This window comes from Budorcas taxicolor, chromosome Y (genome assembly GCF_023091745.1).
Source record: "Budorcas taxicolor isolate Tak-1 chromosome Y, Takin1.1, whole genome shotgun sequence".
NCBI classification, from domain to species: Eukaryota; Metazoa; Chordata; class Mammalia; order Artiodactyla; family Bovidae; genus Budorcas; species Budorcas taxicolor.
This window is the reverse complement of record NC_068936.1, coordinates 10106185-10117517: the sequence shown is the minus strand read 5'-3', so window position 1 is coordinate 10117517 and position 11333 is coordinate 10106185.

Sequence of the window (11333 nt, the reverse complement as noted above, 5' to 3'; positions counted from 1 at the left end):
AGACCCCAGTTCTATTCCTGGGTTGAGAAGATCTGCTAGAGAAGGGATAGGCTACCCACTCCAGTATTCTTGGGCTTCCATTGTGGCTTAGCTGGTAGAGAATCCTCCTGCAACGCGGGAGTGAAGTTAGGCTAAGTGAAGTCGCTCAGTCATGTCCGACTCTTTGTGACTTCATGGACTGTAGCCTACCAAGCTCCTCTGTCCATGAGGTTTTCCAGGCAATAATATTGGAGCAGATTGCCATTTCCTTCTCCAGTGGATCTTCCCAAACCAGGGATTGAACCCAGATCTCCCACATTGTAGACAGACGCTATATGTTCTGAGCCACCAGGAAAGGCCATGCAATGCAGGAGACCTGGATTCAATTTCTGGGTTGAGAATATCCCATGGAGATGGGATAGTCTACCCACTGAAGTATTCTCGGGCCTCTCTTGTGGCTCAGGTGGGAAATAATCCACCTGCAATGTGGGAGACCTGGGTTCAATCCCTGGGTTGGAAAGATCCCTGGGAGAAGGGAACCCACTCCAGTGTTCTGGCCTGGAGCAGTCCATGGAATTTTTGCAAGATCTTAGTACGCTGACCAGAGATCAAACTCAAGGTCCCAAAATGATAGTGCCAGAGTCTTAAACACCTCACAGCCAAGAAATACCCGTGATTGCTTTTATATACAGAAGTAATCCTCAACTTGGTATTTCAGAGGTGGCTCACTCACAGTGCAGTGTTGACCTGCCCTTTTTAATAGGATTAGTCCAGTCTTCCAAGATTGGCTGTAAATTTTAAAAAGTAAATTGATCCCCTGCACTCCTGTGTTTAGTATGGACTTGAAGACATATCCCAAAGGATATACATATACATATATATGAACCAAAATAACATCCAAGAAGGAGGTTTAGAATGGCAAAAAGGAAAAAAAAGTTTCATTCTTTGCCACATTAATGGAGCAGTTTCATTGCTCCATGAAATAGATTATTGTCCTCCTAAATGCGAAAACAAGTACCCCCGCATGGCCATTTCCAAGCTTTTTAAGGTGGAGGGGATCTGAGAGATAGTGTCGTGATGTATCGTTTCTTTGGGGTCACTTTACCAACCTCTGCACTTTTAAAGAGGAGAAGTTTTTGAAGTTTTGTGAAGGGTGTTCACAGGAGTCAGCAGCAGGTTTAAACCCCAAAGGGTTCTAAGCAATACCCCAAAGGATTTGCTTACTACACAGTGGTCAAAACAACTGCTCTTCAGGGGTGGATGCTGGAATGCCAGCTACAGTTTTATCCCAAGGTGTCTTTTTATTCCACATTTCTCAGTACTGAGACTGACATGTGGACATGGGAAAACATTCACTTCTCTTGTCGTTGTTAAGTATTTCTTATTTTTATTTATTTGGGTGTGCTGGGTCTGAGTTGCAGCACCTGGGATCCAGTTCCCTGACTAGGGATGGATCCCCAAGCGCCTTGCGTTCAGAGCACAGATTCCTAGCCACTGAGCCACAAGGCAAGTCCCAATATTCATTTTCATTGCATGAAATCCGTCAATCTTTCTCCCACTCTCTCTGCATCCCCTCGCTTGGCTGTGTCAGTACTATACTCTTAGGTATCCTTTTAGAAACAGATGGGTGCTTGTGTGTTTAAACATGAAAGTGGAATTTGTTCCACGTTGAGTGCCCTGAGGTCTGACTCACGACTTGTCTTAGCGACTCCATGATGCTCTGTGGTGGTCTGGATGGTCTACTGGGTATGTAACAGATCCTTTGTGCATGGATGTTTTTATGGTGCTTCTAGAGGATTTGTGTAGCAGACAGTGCTGCACTATGACACCTTTGTACCCAAGTTCGCGCGTGCGTGTGTGTGTGTGTGTGTGTGTGTGTGTGTGTGTGTGTTGTGTATGTGTGTAGCTCATCATGCTCCATTCCTTGCCTGGGAGGTTTTGAGTCAGAATGTACATGCCTCATGAAGTTTGTTTTTGCTTCCTTTGTGGATGGAATAGGTGACAGATGCTTTTGTTGTTTGAAATAGACATTTCTGTCTGTGGGAGTGAGGTGGGACATCCTTCCATATCTTCAGAAGCTTGTTCTGAATTCGAGGAACATATGTAAGGGTCTGAAAAGAAGACACTCTGACTTTTTTCAGAGCACAAGCCATGAGATCTGATGGTGGGAGAAGCGAGATGAGGCCTAGGGGTCTGCGTGCTGGTGGGGGCAAGCAGATATCTGGTCAGATTTCGACACTGAAGGGTGGAGGGGAGCCCCCAGTGTAGACTCTCACTTTTGCATTCTGCATTCCTGGGTTCCTTTTAAGTGACAGGTGTGCAGAATGATTATCTAGTTTGGAAGGGCTTAGTAATCTAAGTAACATGGAGAAAGAAACAGCAACCCACTCTAGTATTCCTGCCTGGAAAATCCCATGGACAGAGGAGCCTGGAGAGCTACACAATCTGTGGGGTTGCCAAGACTCAGAGACAACTGAGAGACTGACCTTAGGAATCTAAGTAACAGGTATCACACATTAGAAAACCAAAACAAGTGGTTGGTTCAAACACTTTAAACACACACACACGTGTGTGTGTCTTTAGGACTCTGTGGGAAAAGGTGAGGGTGGGATGATTTCAGAGAATAGCATTGAAACATATATGTTGTCATATGTGAAATAGATTGCCAGTCCAGGTTTGATGCATGAGACAGGGTGCTCAGGGCTGGTGCACTGGGATGACACAAAGGGATGGGATGGGGAGGGATGTGGGAAGGGTGTTCAGGATGGGGAACACATGTACACCCGTGGCTGATTCATGTCAATGTATGGCAAAACCACAACAATCTTGTAAAGTAATTAGCCCCCAAATAAAATGAATACATTTATAAAAAAATAAAACTATGTTGCAAAAATAAGAGTAAGACAATAAAAATAACAGGGAGAAAAAAAAATGATCCACATTAAAATAATTTTTTTTAAGAAATAAGAGAAAGTCATTTATGCTCAAGGGTTCCTCAGGTGGCGGTAGTGCTAAAGAATCCACCTGCTAACGCAGGAGACATAAGAGACACAGGTTTGATCCCTGGGTCAGGAAGCTCCCTTGAAGGAGGCCATGGCAACCCACTCTGGTATTCCTGCCTGGAGAATCCTGTGGACAGAGGAGCCTGGGGTCTATAGGATCACAAAAAGCTGGACACGACTGAGAACACATGTATTTATACTCACAATAGCATGTGTTCCAGTAGGTAAATGTACGAGCACACAGCCTTGCACCCAAATGTGCCATCACTGAGGATTCAGCCTGGCAAATGCAGGAGGACGCAAGTGTGCAGCCGCAGCCATTCGCAAAGCCATCGATATACTGTGGCCATCATGTGATTGCCACAAACTGCAGAGCAGCCCATGGTTAGGCTCTGAATAAGAAAAAGTATAGACTTCTCCAGTCTATACAATAATTGCAGCCCTGGAAAACTTTTATTAAATATAGGTGACAAAGTGCAGATAAAGGTTTTTATGAACAACCCAGGTTATTATGAATGGGTTTGTACTTATTTAACTATCTGGCAGAACATTTGAAAATCATTCAAGCCTAAGACATGCGATGAAGCAAGCATCTGCCCCCATGTGTAGTGCCCCCCCATATCATGACAACAGTCAAAAATCACACCCCTAAATTTTTCACAGTCACTCATTCTTCAAGAACTAGGGTCGCCTAGTCTAGGGTCGCCCTCCCTTAGTGAGCCAGGAGGAGGTAGAGCTGACAGAGATGCCTCTTTATAAACTAAAGTGAAGTGAAGTGGAGTCTCTCAGTTGTGTCCGACTCTTTGTGATCCCATAGATTATACAGTGCGTGGAATTCTCCAGGCCAGAATACTGGAGGGGGTGGCATTTCCCTTTCCAGGGGATCTTCCCAACCCAGGGTTCAAACCAAGGTCTCCAGCATTGCAGGCAGATTCTTTACCGGCTGAGCCACCAGAGAAGCCCAAGAATCCTGACGTGGGTAGCCTATCCCTTCTCCAGGGGATCTTCCAACCCAGGAATCTTCCCAACCCAGGAACTGGCGTCTCCTGCATTGCAGGTGGATTCTTTATCTACTGAGTTATGAGGAAAGCTGAATACAAGAGTTCTTTTTTTATTGATATCTTAGTTCTCCAACCAGAGATTGAACCCATGCCCCCTGCAGTGGAGGCACAGAGTCTTAACCACTGTGCCTGCAGGGAAGTCCCGGAGGTGCCTCTTTCAATTTTATGTTTCGGGTGCCTCCCTCAGCTCACCCTACAGCCACCTGGCTCTCACAGAAACAGGTGACCAGGAGAGCACATTTTGCCGTAAATCCCTGCTCTGCCATTGTTGGCTGTGTGGCCTTCAGCCAGTGTCAGCCCTCTCTGAGCTGCCTTTTATCTGTCACACCTTCAGAGAACAGATACCAAGAAGGGCAGCAGAAGAACTGTGCAGAGTTTGCCCTCAGTGACCCAAAGCCGGCGTGGTTAATACTCCCTGTGACTGTGGGGGATGCGGGAGTGAGGGAGAAAGCTAAACCCATCTTCAGAAACTTAGAGGAGGGTCTCTTTCCAGGGAAGCCAGCAGAGAAAGAACACAGGAGTCTGAATCTGCACAGAACAAAGGGGAAAGTCTGAATAAACAAAGAATCCAATTAAAAATAAAGCAAAGAAGAGGGGATTTCCCTGGTGGCTCAGTGGTAAAGAATTCACCTGCTGATGCCGGAGACACTGGTTCGATCCCTGATCCAGGAGGATCCCACATACCATGGAGCAGCTGAGCCCATGCATCACAACTACGGAGCCTATGTTCTAGAACACCAGAGGCTTAACCTCTGTGTCCACTTGGCCTGAGTCCGTGCTGGACAACAATAGAAGCGACTGCACGATAACCCTGCATGCGATACACCAAAAGAGGCATGGACGTATAGAACAGTATTTTGGACTCTGTGGGAGAAGGCGAGGGTGGGATGATTTGGGAGACTAGCATTGAAACATGTATATTACCATGTGTCAAACAGATCACCAGTCCAGGTTCGATGCCTGAAACTGGGTGCTCTGGGCTGGTGCACTGGGATGACCCAGAGGGATGGGATGGGGAAGGAGGTAGGAGTGGGGATGAGGATTGGGAGAGATGTATACCCGTGGCTGATTCATGCCAATGTATGGCAAAACCACTACAATATTGTAAAGTAATTTGCCTCCAATTAAAATAAATGAATTTATATTAACAAAAAAGGAAGTCACTGCAACGAGAAGCCTGAACACTACAACTAAAAGTAGCCCCTGCCACCTTCAAGTAGAGAAAAGCCTCATGGCAATGAAGACCAACACAACCAAAGATAAATACATTTTTTTTTTTATATGGCAGAGAAGTTATAAAAGAAAACAGGAGACGTATGACAAATAGAAAACACAAAGTAATCTGATATAAAAATAAAACCAAGTTTCATCACAATATATGGGAATGAAGGAAAATTTCAAAGTCAGTGATTTTCTGACCTTTGATTTTTTTTAAGCTGGCTGAATGTGAAAGATTCATAATACATAGAACAGTTGAAAAATACAGAAAAAGTATTTGTGTGTATACTAACAATGAAAGCAGATGCAGCTGTATTAATATCAAGGAAATGGATTTTAAGGTGAAAATCATTACTAAAAATTCAGAAGTATAAAAGTATTCATTTGAGCTAAATTTGCAAGAACCTAATAAAATACCTTAAATAAGGGGGGGGGGGGGAGTGCCCACATAATGAAAACTCACCTCAATGTCTTGTTTCGGCAAAGTCCACAGGAGCAGTGTATCACTGAATCCAGGCTATGGGAGTGGATGAGGTAGTCCCCAGCGAGGCCAGGTTTTGTGCAGTGGGGTTTGTGTTGCCCGGGATGCCGACCAGCAGCTTAAACAATCGAGAGCTGTCTCTGTCTCATTCGCTGCCCATAGAGCTGGGACAGCACCAGGGACCCAGGCCGCTTCTGTCTTTGTTGCTCTTCCAATCCAAGAACTGCTCTTACCACACAGTCTAAGCTGCCCTCTCACCCCCTCAACCTCTGCACTCCCCCTGCACCAGGAAAGTAAAGGGGGAGGGAAGAGGGACCGACCCCTCTTCCCTTTAAGAGCACAGCTGACACGGGTCAGCATAACTGCTGCTCAAATCCATTTGGCCAGATTGTTGAGTCAGAAAATCACACCTTGCCACAAAGGGAGCTGGAAGATGTAGACTTTATTCTCAGCCACTCCTGCCTAGCAAGGAAAGAAACAAATATGGGAGCATTTTATGAGAGAGAAGGGAAGAACAAATGCAGGGAGCCAGCCAGCAGTCTCCATCACAGCCAGCAGGCAGGTGGTGGGGCTGTAACTGCCACCCTACCTAATCCCAGGCCTTACCCACTACTCTTGATTACTGATGTCATCATTTTATTTAATCCTCTAACCCCTCCCCCCACAAAGTGGGTACTATCCCCTCTCATTTTATAGAGGACATGTTTGAGACTCAGAGAGGTTAATTTACTTAAAGTCACACAGCTGGTACATGCAAACTGCTATGTGTTTTGCTGCAAACACCTGGGAGGAAGGAGGTGGACTTAGGAATTTCAAACACTGCTGTTCCACACCCCTGAGCTGATAAGCAGAGAGTGGAGTCCACCAAAGAAAACTAGGATACACCACCCTCATATGGCAAGCTCCCCTGAAAACTCCTACCAGTGTCTGAAGCAGCAGCCTCAGCCCATTAATGAGAAATTCTGGGCTCCAGCATCTCCCCTGGCCTGATGGGTGGGCCTCATTAGCCCAGGCTGTGGACACCTGAGCAGTGTGAAATGCCACGACAGGACAGGGTGCTTTGGCTGTTCCAGCTGACAGTGTTGTTAATATTTCCAGTTTAGCAGGTTATTTGTCTCCACCTCCCCACCATTGATAAATCCACCTGGGCACTGTAACCACCAGGCCTGGGAGGGAAGCTGCTGAGACAGTTTTTTCTCCTTTGCTCATTTCCTCCCAGAAAAATAAATTACGTTGTTTAAACAGGGACTGGATTGGCCAGGCAGCCACCAACATCCATCCTTGCAGAGAATGAAAGGCTCAGCCAGGCTGAGGGGCGGAGAGTGGGGGAGCTGAAAGGCATGAAAGAGACAGCATCTGTTGCCCATGATGGGTAATTTTCTGCTTCGTTTGGGCAAAAGAGAAAAAGCTGTGTCCTCCGAGGACTGCTTTGAGAAACTCACCTTCCCTCTTTTTCTCCCTCCCTTCCTTTTTTCATTCATTCCACAAATATTAAGTGCACACTGTGGGCCAAGAGGCATACTAGGCAGCAGTGAACATGACTTTCCAAGCTCAAACACTCCTCAGGGCCTTTGCACTTTCTGTGCCTTCACCCTTGACTACCTCCCCCCACATTTGCATGGCCCCTGCCTTCCCATTCTCTGGGGCTTACTTAAATATCACCCCTCCAGAGAGGCCTGCCCTGACCCAGCTATCAAAAGTATAGAGCCCCCAGAGGCAGGAAAGGGTTTTTTGTGCTCCTGGAACCAAAAGGACACTTGTATAGTTTCTACCCTGTAGACACAGAACCTCACAGGGCAGCAGATATACCACGGAATGCCCCCCAAGTGGAGGCATTCATATATATTCATCAAGCACCCTCTGTTCACTCAGTTAATAATTGAAGGCCAGTGACTGTCTTGAGGAGGCTCAGTATCTTTTAGCTGTAACGAAGACTTAAACAGTCGCTCACCTAACAAGATTAGAAGTAGGTGTACCTTAGATTGTTTCAGTTGGTCCAAAAATTCACCAAGTATCACTTTCCATCATTTTGCTCTACTTTTCTATACATCTTTGGCTTTTCACTTCTGCTACATTGCCTCATGATTTCAAACAGTTCCCACAGCTCCATACACCACATACTAACATGCCAGCATTCAAATGAAAAGGGAAAGTAAGGAGGAAAGAGGCCTCAAGGTACTCCTCTCTAATCATGGAGGAAAATCATTCCCAGACACCCCCAGTGAACTTACTCATTGGCTTCTGTGGCTCACTAGTCAGGAGGTTCAGTTCAGTTCAGTCGCTCAGTCGTATCTGACTCTTTGCGACCCCATGAACTGCAGCATGCCTGGCCTCCCTGGTCATCACCAACTCCCGGAGTTCACCCAAACCAATATCCATTGAGTTGGTGGCGCCATCCAACCTTCTCATCCTCTGTCGTCCCCTTCTCCTCCTGCCTTCAATCATTCCCAGCATCAGGGGTTTTCAAATCAGTCAACTCTTCACATGAGGTAGCCAAAGTGTTGGAGTTTCAGCTTTAGCGTCAGTCCTTCCAATGAACACCGAGGACTGATTTTCTTTAGGTTGGACTGGTTGGATCTCCTTGCAGTGCAAGGGACTCTCAAGAGTCTTCTCCAACACCACAGTTCTAAAGCATCAATTATTTGGCGCTCAGCCTTCTTCACAGTCCAACTCTCACATCCATACATGACCACTGGAAAAACCAGAGCCTTGACTAGATGGACCTTTGTGGACAAAGTAATGTCTCTGCTTTTTAATATGCTGTCTAGCTTGGTCATAACTTTACCTCCAAGGAGTAAGCATCTTTTAATTTCATGGCTGCAATCACCATCTGCAGTGATTTTGGAGCCCAGAAAAATAAAATCAGTCACTAGTTCCACTGTTTCCCCCATCTGTTTGCCATGAAATGATGGGACTGGATGCCATGATCTTAGATTTCTGAATGTATATCAGTGCATTGATTTGTGTGTTATTACGCTTGTATTCTGCTGCTTTAGTGTATTCATTGATTAGTGCTACTAATTTTCTGGTGGCACCATTTAGGTTTGCGGCGAAAAGGGAAAAAATGTCATCTGCAAACAGAGGGTTTTACTTCTTTTACTATCAGGATTCTGTTTCTTTCTCTTTTCTGATTGCTGTGGCTAGAACCACAACTTCCACAACTATGAGGAATAAGAGTGGTGAGAGTTGACTCCCTTGTCTTGTTCCTGATTTCAGATGAAGTGTTTTAATTTTTCACCATGTTAGCAGTAGGTTTGTTATAAACAGCCTTTAAGTAGGCCTCAGAGTTAACAAAACAGTCTGAAATGCAGTATTTGGCTGCGATTTCATAAGTGATAAAATGATCTCAGTTTAATTACAAGATAAAAAATTCAGTATCATAGTAATCCAAGTGTATTCCCCAACTACTAATGCCAATGGTCCTATAAAGACCTATGAGACATTCTAGGACTAATACCCTGCCCCTCCCCCAAAAAGAGACATTCTTTTCATCATAGGGGATTGGGATGCAAAAGTAAAAGTCAAGAAAAACTTGAAGTAAGCAGGGAATTTTGGCCTTGGAGTACAAAATGAAGCAGGACAAAAGCTAACAAATTTTTTTCCAAGAGAACACACTGGTCATAGAACCACCCTCAACAAACAAGAACACAAGAGATGACTCTACACATTTATATCACCACATGGTCAAAACCAAAATTAGATTGCCTACATTATTTGCTGCCTAAGATGGAGAAGCTCTATACAGTTAACAGAAGAAAATCTGGAACTGATTGTGGTTCAGGTCATGACCATGTTATTGGAAAATTTAAGGCTTAAATTGAAGAAAGTAGGGAAAACCGCTAGGCCATGCAGGTAAGATGCTCAAATACCTTTCGACTACACAGTGGAGGTGATTAATCAAGTAATTAGAAATGGTAAACAGAGTGCCAGAGGGACCATGTAAAGAATTTCACGACGTTGTATAGGAAGCAGTGACCCAAAACCATCCCTAAGAAAAAGAAACACAAGAAGGCAAAATGGTTGTCTCAGAATACTTTACAAATAGCTTAGGGGAGAAGAGAAATGAACGTTTGGGGAGAAAGGGAACGATATAGCCAACTGAATGCAGAGTTCCAGAGAAAAGCACGGAGAAATGAGAAAACCTCCTTAAGTGAACAGTGCAAAGAAATTGAGGAAAACAATAGAATGGGAAAGGCTAGAGATCCCTTTAAGAAACTTAGCAATATCAAGGGAACGTTCATCAAGGATGGGCATGATAAAGGGCTGAAATGATAAGGACATAACAGAAGCAGAAGAAATTTAGAAGAGCTGGCAAGAATACAAGGAAGAACTATACAAAAGAGTTCTATCCTAATGATGGGGATAACCATGATGGTGTGGTCACTCATCTATAGCCAGACATCCTGGAGTGCTAAGTCAGGTGTACCTTAGGAAGCATTACAAAGAACAATATATACTCAAGTTTATGGAATTCCAACTGAGCTATTACAAATCCTAAAAGATGATGCTGTTAGAGTGTTGCACTCAATATGCCATCAACTTGGGAAAACTCAGAAGTAGCCACAGAACTGGAAAATGTCAATTGTCTAATTCCAAAGAAAGGCAATGCCAAAGAATGTTTGAACTACAGTGCGCTTGTGCTCATTTGACACACTGGTAAGTTTATGCTTGGAATCCTTCAAGCTAGGCCTCAGCAGAATATGAACTGAGAACTTCCAGACATACAAACTGGGTTTAGAAAAAGCAGAGGAATCAGAGATTGAATTGCCAGCATTCACTGGATCATTTAGAAAGCAAAGAAATTTCAGAAAAAAATCTACTTCTGCTTCATTAACTATGTCAAAGCCTTTGACTGTATCACAGCAAAATGTAGAACGTTCTTAAAGAGATGGGAATACCAGACCACTTTACCTGTCTCCTGAGAAATGTGGGTGGAGGTCAAGAAGCAGCAGTTAGAACCAGACAGGGAACCGCAGACTGTTTCAAAATCGGAAAATGATACATCAAGGCTGTATATTGTCACCTTGCTTATTTAACTTATATGCAGAAAACATCATGTGAAATACTGGGCAAGATGAAGCACAAGCTGGAATCAAGATTATTGGGGAAAATATAAAGAACCTAAGATGCACAGATTATAGGTTTCTAATGCCAGAAAGTTGAGAGGAACTAAAGAACCTCTTGATGAGGATGAAAGAAGAGAGAGAAAACGCTGGCTTAAATTCAACATTCAAGACCATGTAAGTCCTATCAGTTCATGGCAAGTAGGTGGAGAAAACAGTGGCAACAGTGACAGATTTTATTTTCTTGTGCTTCAAAACCACTGTGTATGGTGACTGAAGCCATGAAATTAAAAGATGTTTTCTCCTTGGAAGAAAAGTTATGAGAAACCTAGACAGTGTATAAAAAGTGGAGACATCGCTTTAGGTTCATATAGTCAGAGATAGTTTTTTCAAGTCATGCAGTGATGTAAGAACTGGGCCATAAAACTGCTGAGCACTAAAGAATTGATAATTCTGCACTGTGAAGCTAAAGAAGACTCTTGAGAGTCCTGTGGACATCAAGGATATCAAACCAGTCAATCCTAAAGGA